The sequence below is a fragment of the Aphelocoma coerulescens genome, chromosome 2, assembly GCF_041296385.1.
Source record: "Aphelocoma coerulescens isolate FSJ_1873_10779 chromosome 2, UR_Acoe_1.0, whole genome shotgun sequence".
Taxonomy (NCBI): Eukaryota; Metazoa; Chordata; class Aves; order Passeriformes; family Corvidae; genus Aphelocoma; species Aphelocoma coerulescens.
The window spans coordinates 77261927-77273317 of NC_091015.1; positions in this window are offsets into that span (position 1 = coordinate 77261927).

Here is an 11391-nt window from a genome sequence, read left to right on the forward strand (position 1 = left end):
ATCTGAATTCAACTCATGGCCCTCACAGGAACTGGGGTAATGATGACAAAACAAGCATTTTCAGTAGGGCCTTTCTCCCCATTACCTTACTGACGTCCAGAGCCTGCCAAACGAACAATCTCCGGGAGAAATCTTCCCTGTAAGCTTTCAACTTGTGCACTTTTACAGCAAAGGTTGAAGGCAAATGATGCTGCCTGAACCGTAAGGTCCTGCTGCTCACCTATTTCTGACATGGCAGAAAATAATCATGGGTTTACTATGAAAGAGTGGAATATTTAAAAGGTGTCAGCCCTCTTGGAATAGTTGCTAACACTAAAAAAGTTGTAGCTTGTGCCAACTTAAAATCAGAAATATTCAAGAACAGAATGGAGTTATATATACTTAAGAGACAAAATGCATTACTGAGATGTTCTTTAACACAAGTGCCTTTCTTCTGCATCTCCAGCATTTCAGTTAGCTAAACTGCTGCCCTGGAGACTGGTCAGAACCATGTTTTTGCTGTTTCGGTTGTTGATGGCCATGAGTCAGCCAAAATAAACAGCCCACCTTAACACGTTCACTTACTACCTTTTGTGATGTAGCTATGCAATGGATTTGTTCAGTTCCCCCTTCCTGAGATTTTCTTATGCGTGTATTATATTTTTTAATTAGGACAGTGAAGATTTGATGGGTTTGTAGTAAATTAATGATGTTGTGGTAAACTTACAAGCCATGTACTACTAAATGGAGATCACCCTGCCTTGTCCTTGGAACTGTGAAAGTTATGGACTCTGGTGATGACATAAGCATACAAAACATAGATTTAAAGATGAGGTTGTTTAGATCATCCCTGGATGCTGAGTAGACTTGGAGAAACTCTTTAGAGTCCTTGTCACCGTTTATTTCTATAAATGTTGTGAATCTAGAATATAAATGCTTTGGAGAGCCCATTCTGCTTATGACTGTTGAAAGCAGGACAGTAATGCAAAGATGGATTTTGGATATGCTCAAGTGAGACCATACTCCAAATGCACTGGGCAAGGAGTAAGTGTTCTTCATTTTTAAAGCTCAGAGATTCAAAGTGTGATAGCCAAATGCCTGGATGGTGGGTGGAGAATAGGACTGGAACTACAAGGACAAGATGTTTCAGGGTTTGATTTTAATGCGGCATGGAGAATGTCACACTGAACGGTTGCTTTTCTCAGTTAAGGATAACCTTTTACTTCTTCTCATTCCTGAAAAATCTCTTTTGGATCATTAGGCTAGATGCATACTAAGAGTTGTTTGTGCACTGTGGGAGCTGATACCCATCACTGAATTTGAATGATGGTAGTTATTTTTGCCAAAATTTATACACACAACTTAGTCCCTTAACCCTGGCTTCTACCTAAATTGTAATGTTTTGAAGGTGAGTGTCCTGCTGACCTTCAATGTCATTTGAATCCATGTCAGGACTTTGAAGTATGCCTTGTACATGTTCCTTCTCAATTTTGATACATTTCTCTCTCCTAGTGTCTTCAAACAATTACAAATGTCTTGTATGGTACTAATCTTTCTCTTTCTGCCTTTTCTACATTTTGAGAAGGCCTTCCCATAAATCCCTTGTGCTATTAAAGAAAGGGGAGTTAGTTGTTTGGTTTTTTTATAATTTAGTGAAAACTTGACACAGAGGAGAGGGTTCTGTGAAAACATTTTTAGAGGTTTTACTAAAATGTTTAGAAATAACAAAGGTTCTCACAGCTGCAAGTAAGTTTCCCTAATTGTATTTATCATCTTCTCACACAATTTTAGCCAAGTCTACAAAACAAATGAAAAAGTTGCCTCCATCTCTGACAAATGAAGTCTCCAAATCCACGGCCCAAAGTGACTTCTGTGTGCATGAGAGGCAAGGAATTCTTGAGAATCTCAATAAAAGTTCCATTCTCCCTTTGATGAGTGGGGGTTGGAAAGGAAAGGGAATGTGTGACCATTCATCACAGCACCAGGCTCGTTAGTACCCAGGAACTTTCTACTCTAAATGACAAAGAGTTTCACTGTCACCAAAGAGAAATTGCTGCTGACCTTAGACCTCTTTTTGGGAAGTAAAATAATGGAGCACAGGAGCAGAGTTTGATATTTGACCGAATTCTACACAATTATCATGCATGTGTATATAATAAAATTAATTCTGTGTCTCTGCATTGTAGCCTCAGGCAAGCAGCGTACAATCAGTTTTGTATGTATAATAGATCACAGAGTTGTTCATGAATAATACAAATGCATTGAGCAGATACTAGTGAGTGAGGATGTTTGTCTTTGCATGGAATCGAAGTGAACATGTAATATTGTGATAATATATATTTGATGAATTCAGGTCTGACTTGCCTTTGCCATAGCCTGCTAATTCCCCGACAAGGGTTGCCACAATAATTGAGTTTCCAATAATATTATGATTATTTCCACATGATAATTTAATTGTAGGTATTTTTTAATATTGTAATAATGTAGATTTGTGATTATTATGCATTTGCATGCAGATTTTCATGGTGTCTTGGAGCACATCCCTACATTTATAACTTAATTTCCTCTATTATTGCATATATATTTTGGGATGAACTCATTAATGCAAACTAAAAAAAAGTAGGTCTTTTTGGTCATTTTGCCTTTATTATGAATGGTTGAAAGCTTTGCTCATTTTTTTAGACTGGCCTAAACAAGTGAATAAACAAAAGACAACTGTAATTTATGGATGGATTAATTTAAAATAATAATGTAATTACAAATTATGGCAGATTTGTCTGAGGTAATTGGGATGTAGACTGGTACAAATTTTGCTTTACTGAAACAAAGCTTGTTTAAATGAATCACCAAGTTTAGTAGAGGCTGTTTTCCATTCTTCCAATTCCCCTATATAACGTGATGGCAAAGCAACGCTGGCTCCAAATTCATGGGTGCCTGTACAGATGGGTATAACAAAATACAACCTGGAACTTCTGTACCTACCTAAATATTATTTTGGCAAGCAAAGTGTCCAGTAAGAATAGAATTGTGTATACAGAGTCATGACAGCAGCAGGGGTTTTAATCAGTTAATTTGTCCACTCTGGAAAGAGGCTGGTTGCTTGCCTTATAACAACCTTCAAACTGTGTTAGAAAACCTGGCCTGAAACTGCATGGGACAAAGGGAGGTAGAAATAAACTCTGTTCCTATTATTGGAGGAGACATTTTTGTGATCCTGTGAGCATTCTGCTTCAAATAGGAGAGTTCTCTTCCAGACCTATCAAAAATTCAAAGAGAAGGAAATGCCTTTAGCTAAATACTTCTGTTTTGAAAAAACTTCCCAGGAAAAATGACATAGGCTTTGGGTGTTGTTCATTTTTCTGGTACAAGTAGTTGGAGGACTGTCCTCTTTTTATCCGTAAAATCTCAGGTCTGCAAATTGAACTAGGGTCACAACAGACTTCTTGGTATCTTTCAGGTTGTCCATAGCTGATATGTTCATTTTCCACTGCTTGCATGGCAGGAACATGCAACAGGAACTAGGAGAACTGGCCTGGTCCAAATCTTCAGAAATGAAAGTCCAAAACTAGGGGCTGGAATATCTAACTTCTTGCTCTCCTTCACGTTGTTCTTTAGCGCACATCAATGCTACTGTTTCCAGCGTGGTTTGGTATCTGCTTTCTACTTTCAAACATTTTCCTCTAAATTACCCACAGACAAGACACAGTGAGATTAAGTCCCTTCTCTTTCATCGTTTCTTGTTCTGTGGACCTAAGAGTTGAACAGAAAAGCTAAAGCCTGATTTAGGCAGTGAAGAGAACAGTCATGATTCTGGAGTATAAGATGGTCTCTCTAGGTTCTGCAGCAGAACAACTACTTGTATAGGTAAATTAGATTCTGTCCTGAAACCCATGAAGCCTTTTGTAAACTCCATATCTCACCAAGAAGTACTTTGGTAACTGGCTTTACTTGAAGCTGAAAGTATCAAAACATGAAGGTGGTCCCACTGACAGAAGTTTATAAATCTGTACTCGTGCTTTTGGGAGATCAAGAGATGGTACAACACAGGATCTGGAAGGTCAGTCTAACTGCTATTTTGTTTTATAATGGCCCACCAGCACAAAATTAAGGTTGTCTTTTACCCTGTGGCATTAGATCTAAAAATAATCTCAGGTGTTGTCATATATGAAGTACCATGGAATATAAATATATCATTCTTTCCATAAGTCTTGGATTCATTTTATAATTCTTGCCTGTTGTGAAGAAACTTGCGATTGTGTCACATAACAAATTATTTATAATCAGATGAGTGTTTCCATTACTTTATGTTTCTGATGTTACTTATACAGATATGATAGGTGGGTGTACATAAAATTAGAAGGAAGCCTGTTGAAAAGTACTGATTTGTGTCATATTCATGAGTAATTTTCTCTGATGAAGAAACTGCTTATGTGCAGAGTGCAGAGTACGTAGCTGGCCTGGCCTCTCAACCCTTTCAGCATCACAGAGTAAGTTAGGACTTGGAAGTGCTTAGTTCCTTTTCTACCTTTACCTGATGGGTTTTGAACTTAAGTCACATGTTGCAGTGCTAGGTTTGGTTTAGCAAGCTGCAGCTTTCCCTGAGAGCTCAGTGGAGCTGCTTAGGGCAGTGCGACCATTGTGCCCTCCCGTAGTCCATCTTGGACAGCTCCACTCTCTTGCTCTGGTAGCTGTCAGCTCTACAACCCAGTGATGGCAAAGGAGGCCAGGAGGGTCTCTCCATGGGGGTTTCAGAGGACCTTTAATGGTTACATCTTGTCCCGCTGGTTCCCAGAGGCAGAGAGACCTCGTAATCCGGGCGCAGGGGATTTTCCCAGATCGCAGGGGCGGTACATGGGCAGAGTTGGGGTACAGGAACCAATAGGGAGAACCGGAGGGAAAGGCCAGGGCTAGGGGCAAGGGAAAGCAGGGGGGAACAGTATGGGATAAGAGAAGCAGTGGGTAAACAGATCACCACAGTCAGCCATTTGCTCAGAGATTTCAGAATTACTCTAATGTTTTAAATTGGGGGAAGTGGAGTGGAGCCCCTCAGCCTTTCCTATTTGTACTGCTTCTCATTGTGTAAAAAAAGTTTAGTGCTCTTTAAGGTCCCTTCCAACCGAAACCATTCTATGATTTTGTGTCCCTTACTTTGCTCACAATATGTGACAAGGAAATGTTTAATTTCAGGTCACTTGGAAGGAAGGCTTCTTTTGACACAAAATAATTTTTTGTTGCTGCTTTGTTCCTTCAGTTGAATGGATAAAAACCCCAACAAAACACCTTCCGTTTTCTTGCAATAATTTTTTTCCATTTGTAGTTGTCTCTGAAGCAGTGGGACTACATCATTTCTGCACGAGGCAGGGATATGTTTTCTTGTGCACAGACCAACACTTCCCAGCTTATTCTTAAGGAAAGCATCCCTCAAAAATAAGGAGGTATTTATGTATTGCCCATCTTCTCTAGTGCTTGAAAAATGCATGATTCATGGCCACTGGTTGTTCTTCTCTTAGTGGGGAAGGTTTATTGGCCATAATCCTGGAAGTCTGGAAGTCCCCTGTGTGTCAAATGATCACTGATTGTATTGGAAAAGGATGCTTCAGTGACAGCAGGCAGCCCCTGGGCAGAAAGAGGTGTCCCTTGTCCCTGAGCAATAACCTGTATGGATGATTGAGACTTGTTGATAGACCTCCATGAGTCTTACCTACTAGTCAGGGCTTAGCAGTGTCTGGCTAGTGAAGGATCCCTCAGTACAGGATGCTTGAACTTGATTTGTTACTCTCATCAAGGAGGGCATAAAGGTAGGCAAGAACTGAACATGCCTTGAGGCCCAGGCAGATGCAGTTTTACCACAGCCTCTGTGTTACGGGAGAGAGAGAAAGAAAGAAACGGCTGCTCGAATTTACAAAATATAGTTATTGACTAATTTCTTCATCAACAAGAGCAGTAAGAAATCAGTGAGGTCTCTCCTGAGAGATCAGTGGTGTCACCTCACATGTCCTCAGGGTGCCAAATGGTATAAAACACTCACTTTGAAAGTACTGCACCGTGATAAGCTTCAACTCCCAAGGGATGCATTGTGTGTACATTTTGTTATATGTAATGACACAATGAAAGGGCAGTGAAGCTGTTAAGGGAACGCTGCATGTCTAAAAAGAACTTATTTTTCTTTCAACCAATAAAAGAAAGAAAGAGTCTTTCAAAAAAGCACTTTAAATAATATCATTTAAAGGCAAGAAGTGATAAAATACTAGAGAGAATTCACCTGTCAGATGAAGAAACTTAAAACATGAGGTCTTCTATGTAACATACACATTTCAAATTGAACCATTTTCCTGGTAAAGCAAGAGACCTCTGCAAAAACCTTTTAAAATAGCTGATATGTATACAAAATTTTAAGTCTGCCACAACCAGCATAATGGCAACAATTATTTAAAACAGTAGATTTGAAGAATAAAGAATAAATTGCGGTAATTTCACGTAGTCATTCTAGACAATATATGAGAGGCTGTGAGTTTCAACAAGACCAGAGTTGGATGTGAGACTCTGGGAGTTTCTCAGCAAAGGTGATTTTGTGGAAAAACAGTTCAGTGCATATAAAAAACACCCCTAGAGATGACTACAATGCTAACAACAACATTTTGAAATGAAGCTAAAAAAGACTCATATTCCCTTCAACATAATTCCACATGGACACATTCAAAAATTCTGTATGGCCCCAGTGTGCCAGGGCCCATTTTCCAGCAGAAATACTTCTGCCTACAAAATACATGGAAATGTATGTGAATGTTTTCATGTATTTCCAAGGCAAAAGTAGTTGCCTTCCTTAAACCTGACACAGAATGAAATCTGACTATATGAAATCCCCGTCAGCAAAGTGACAGAACAATTGGGCAAATGCATTTCTGATGAACTTTAAATGTGAAATTATAATTGGACGAATAATTCATTTGATATTATTCAGAAATAAACAAGGACTCGTAAAAAATAGAAAAGCGAATTGGATGGAATTGTGCAGTTGTATCTACTATTACTTCAGTACTAGCCATCAATCACTGTCAGTTAATTATCATTAAGATTGCATAAAAAAAGGCCCCTGTGGGAGTTGGATAGGCTGTGAGTTTCATTCTTTCATTAAAAACAAGATAAACAATATAAGCCTTGTTTTAATTTTTGGGTTTATTTATTTTGTTTTGGTTTGGTTTTATTCATTTGGATCTTTTTGTATTCAAAGAAATTATGTGAAAAGGTGAATCCTGAATAATTGTTGTGAGTTATCATATGGATTGCAGAGACAAGGAAATAGAACAAGGGATTCAAAATTAAAGTTTTTATTTGTCAGGAAAGGTTTAAAGATTTTTAATTCTTTCTTTTTTCTGTCCTTCCAATATCCAATTAAATAGTCTTGCTGAGTTGGAAAACTTGCTGGATTTTGGAAAAAAAAAAGTACTTGCTTTTTAATTAACTGTACAGTTTTTAATTCCCTAGGGTTTATACGCCCAGATCTGAAACCTACCTTTTAAAAAAAAGAATTTAAAGCTAAAGTTATATGACTCCAAAAATTGATTCTTCAGCAGAACACAAACCAGCATGAAACTCCATAAAGATATAACCCACAGAAAATTTTGGAGGTTATGAGCTGATCTGTGTGGCTCATGAGCACTTGGCTAAAGACAGAAACAGGAATGCAGTTGTGGGCAGGAGCAGCTACTGTTATTTCCATGGTGCATCCCTGCACTGCTGAGTAGCCATTCACACTCTTAAAAGTGTCAAGGTTTATCAATAGTGCTCACCAGCATCACAAACAGTGGCTGGTACCTGGGCTGTGTGTAATTTCTACCTTGGATATAAAATTGGTTCTGTCAGCTGGTGCTTGCTCAGCCTGAGGATCACAGAGCTCTCCTAGCCAAGCACTCTCCCTGCAGAAGCAGGCTGTAGAGATTAAACTAAGCTAAACTAACTATGATTTTATTTATTTATATAAATTTATATAACTGCAATCTTTAGATAACTTATTATAACTTACTATAGATTATAATTTATTAAAATTATAAATTATATATTTGTTTATAATGGTTTTATAAATTTATATAGTTATATAAATCTAGTCAATTATATATAAATTTATATAACTAAACTAACATGCATTTTTCACATCTTTGAGTAATTGCTTGTCATGGTAAAATATCTCTGTTATAGGAAGCATCTTTTGTTTGTTTTTTGGGATTTCAGTTTGCTTTTTTAAGTGAGGCTTCCTTGTTAACTTTTTTTTCCCTCAAATGACAGAAGGGCCTCATGAACAAGAAGAGTTTAAAATCTGAAGGGGTCAGGGCCAAAGGCCTCTCTGTTCAGCAAAATAATAATTAAAAAACCCGAACCCTTGCCCTTGGAATTAATCACATTTTGGTCAATTACTCAAATAAACCTCAGAGCTGGAGATGTAAATGCAAGTGTTCCCACACAGATGTCAAAGAAGCAAAAGGCCTGTAAATGACACAACTTCAAACTGAAATGAACTCTTTAACACTGCTGAGCAATGGTTTCTAATGAGGACAAATGACTGAAACTAGAGCAGAGCTGTCCCATTTAGGTCTCTTCAGGCTGAATGCAGCCCATCAGGACAATTCATCTGCTCCTTATCGACCTCCTCCTCTTGGGAAAGCCTCTTTGCCCACACCCAAACTACAGGCAGCACTTGGGGTGTGATGGTCAGCCAGATGGTCACAAGATAGAGACCTGTGATTGGATGAGGTCAGGTAACTCACATTGTCCATGCATCCATTTTATTTTATTGGGTATATTCTGATGTATCAGGAGAGGTTATACTTTGAATAAAACCTCATCAAGTAAGCTCATTTCCATTCTTCTATCTTTGCTCTATCATGTGTGGAGTTTCATCCTTCTTATTTAGCTATTGGAGAAGGAAGATACTCCAGTGCCAATTTTATTTTGCAAGGTTGGATCAATGTTAACATGTCTGTAAACTAGTAGAAAGGGGAATTAGGCCATAGCAGAAAGGGACAGTGCATCTTGAAAGAAAACTAAGACGGAAACCCTAACCTCTTCTAATTTACATATGGTGACATTTTGCAGAAATATTGTAACATTAGCAGTGGCATAATGAAATTCTGCCTATCAGCCGTGGAAGGAATAATGTTACTGTAAAGGTAACCTGTCCACAGTTTGTTATCAAGAAAATATTCATGGCAAGAAACATACATTTACCAATGAGTGTTAAGAATAGTAGTTTTCCCTTATAGTTTTTCCTCATGGGCTATCCATCTTCCCCTCCAGATTTACTGCATGATCACTCCCTTTACATGCTAATTATGTGCTGCTCTGGTGAATTTGTTAGTAGTGACACTTCGGGCACCCAGTGGGACTGCAACTCATTATGTGGCAATGTCCAGATATATCAGATATTATTAGCTGTCATTAATCTGCTGTGGAAGCATTGAGAGCACAGCCAGGAGAGAGACCAGGAAATAGAGTAAAAATGAAGTCTGCAGCCACCCTGGCCCCCAGAAGGTCAGAGGGCAAATCAGCAGGGGAGAAGAATACACCTTAAAATGGCCAGTGCTTAGCAGCAGATTTTTAACCCATTATAAACCAGCGTTTCTTAGAAGAGGAAAGATAAAAAGAAACTATACTGCTTATATTTACTGACTGACTACACCTTACTGGAGGAAACAGGAATACAGCATCTCAAGCTAACTTTTTATGAACTGTTTTGTAAACTGAATCAAAGCAATAAAAGTGTATGAATATGAAGAGTGAGCAACATGCAGTGTCCATCTGAATGTGGATAGCACTCAGGCATAAAGCTTTGAAATTAGGCACATGTAACTTGGAATAGGATTAGTCCCCCCTCCCTTTGAAGGTCGTATTTTATGGAACTGGACCTGGCAGTAGAGAAAATCCTGCAGAAACGAAGAGGTAGCATCCTATTTCTGTCCATCCAGTCCGTAATTTGCCTGTGTAAGGGGTTTGCCTCTAGACTGTGAATGCCCTGCTGATCAGCCTTTGCTATGCAGCTTTAAAAACACAAATCACAATAGGTTGTATTTTTGCTGTTGATTCTGAAAACTAGTCACTTGTAAGAGTTGTGCATATCTGTGTGTATGCAGAATTAATGACATCTGTTTGGAGTGAGCAAATAAAAGCTGAGGAAAGATTCTTCCCAGAAAGCTTCACAGTCTTTCCAATCTCCAAGATGACTTGCAGAGCACTGTCCAGAACTGTAAGAAAAAGCATTTTCTTTCTTTACATCAACTACTAAGGCTGGAAGAAACCAGTCAGGCTTTAAGGCAAGCAGGGTCTTCTCTTGTCTGCAATTAAACAAAAACCAGCAAAGTAGAGGTTAGAAATCTTTGAGTTTGGTGGTTATGTATTACATAGACAATTTTCAGACCAGGGGAAAGGCAATAGGTTGGTTAGTCTGTGTGCATTGGCAACTTACAGTTGCCTTTTGCTACTGTCAAAGAGCAACCTGAAAACTCAGTGACCTTAAAATAAAAGGATGAGATAGGCAGATTTAAGATAAGAAAAACTTCATTGTATCAAGGAAAGTAAAAATAATCTTTTGTTTCCAAGGTTGCAGGGACCTATGCTCCCTTATTTAGAATTTTCAGTGCTTTAGTTAGAAGATTTATACAAAGACTAGAGGAAAGAAATCATCCTAAAATTCTTCAACAAATGACAAATACATGTTTGGGAAGTTGGAGTGAAGTTCTTCATCTAGTTACTTAAATATTTCCCAGTGAGACACCCATCTGAGTTTCCTGAAGGAACTTGGGAAGTACTGGTTTTATTCCTGTGTAAGGGATCTAATTTAATGCTTCACAATTTTTCACATACTATGACCTTTCTGTGCTCTTATCCTATCTTAATGAGGGTAATAACAGGAAGAATAAAAAAGGCCTGATGTTTTATTTATAGAACTGTCTTTAATTAGACAGACTGATAAACCCATGCAAAAACAACCACCATGGGATAAGTCTTAGGTTGTCTTGAATTCTGCACAATCCCATGAAATAGAAAGCAATGTTAGTATTTGGTGAAATAGCTCCCATTAAGACTTCCTAAACTAACAGCTGTTCATCAACTCAGGTTCTAGGAAATGATTTAAAAGTGATTTTGGTGTAATTGTGGGGTTTGCAGAAATATCTTGAAATATTGGGGAGTGTTAGCAATGGGACAGGTGGTGAGTACCCAGGGAAATAATGAACATGTCTTATCATTGGTCTTGAACCTTTGCAATTTTGGTGTTCAGGAGGATTGGTTTACATTTATGTGAGAACAATGAAATATGAATATAGAGTTACCATCCAATGGTGTTAATGTGGACTAAAAAATTATGAAATCCAGGTGCTATATGAATACATTCAATAATTCATTCATAGTTTCTTTGTTAAT